Source organism: Triticum dicoccoides, chromosome 3B (assembly GCF_002162155.2).
Source record: "Triticum dicoccoides isolate Atlit2015 ecotype Zavitan chromosome 3B, WEW_v2.0, whole genome shotgun sequence".
NCBI classification, from domain to species: domain Eukaryota; kingdom Viridiplantae; phylum Streptophyta; class Magnoliopsida; order Poales; family Poaceae; genus Triticum; species Triticum dicoccoides.
The window spans coordinates 829,309,790-829,310,547 of NC_041385.1; positions in this window are offsets into that span (position 1 = coordinate 829,309,790).

Consider the following 758-nt stretch of genomic DNA (forward strand, 5'->3'; position numbering starts at 1 on the left):
AGGGGAGGGGAGGGGAGGAGGGAGGAGGGAGGAGGTAGGAGGAGGTCGCCGCAGAGGAGGAAAGAAGGGAAGATGAAATGAAGAGAGGAGGAGAGGACCAGCCATATATACGGCATACTAATGGCGCACCGCGGGCAGGTGCGCCATTAGTAATTTTTTTTATTTTTTTGATTTATTTTGAATTTTGAAGGCGGGAAGATACTAATGGCGCACCATGGTCAGGTGCGCCATTAGTAATTTTTTTTTTATTTTTTTGCTTTATTTTGAATTTTGAAGGCGGGAAGATACTAATGGCGCACCATGGTCAGGTGCGCCATTAGTAATTTTTTTTTATTTTTTTGACTTATTCTGAATTTTGAAGGAGGGAAGATACTAATGGCGCACCATGGGCAGGTGCGCCATTAGTAAGTTTGAATTTTTTTGATTTTTTTGCCTCTCTAGATCTTAAAAGCCCCGTATCTTTTTTTCTGTTAGGTTTTTGAGGATTTTGAAAATGTTTAACGGGGTTCCCCCGGTTAAATTTGGATGTAACTTTTTGAGTAGATGATTTTTCATATAAAAAACTTTTTCATCCGAGTTAGTATGCAAAAGTTATGCCCATTTTTACAAATTCTCGCGAGATTTTGCAAATGAAGTCAAAATTCATATTTGCAAATTTTCCCAACAACTAGGCCACATATCACATGGGAAACTTATTTTCTTTTATTTTTTTGACATTTTTATCATTTTGTTTTATTTTTTTTAAAACTGAAAAGGCG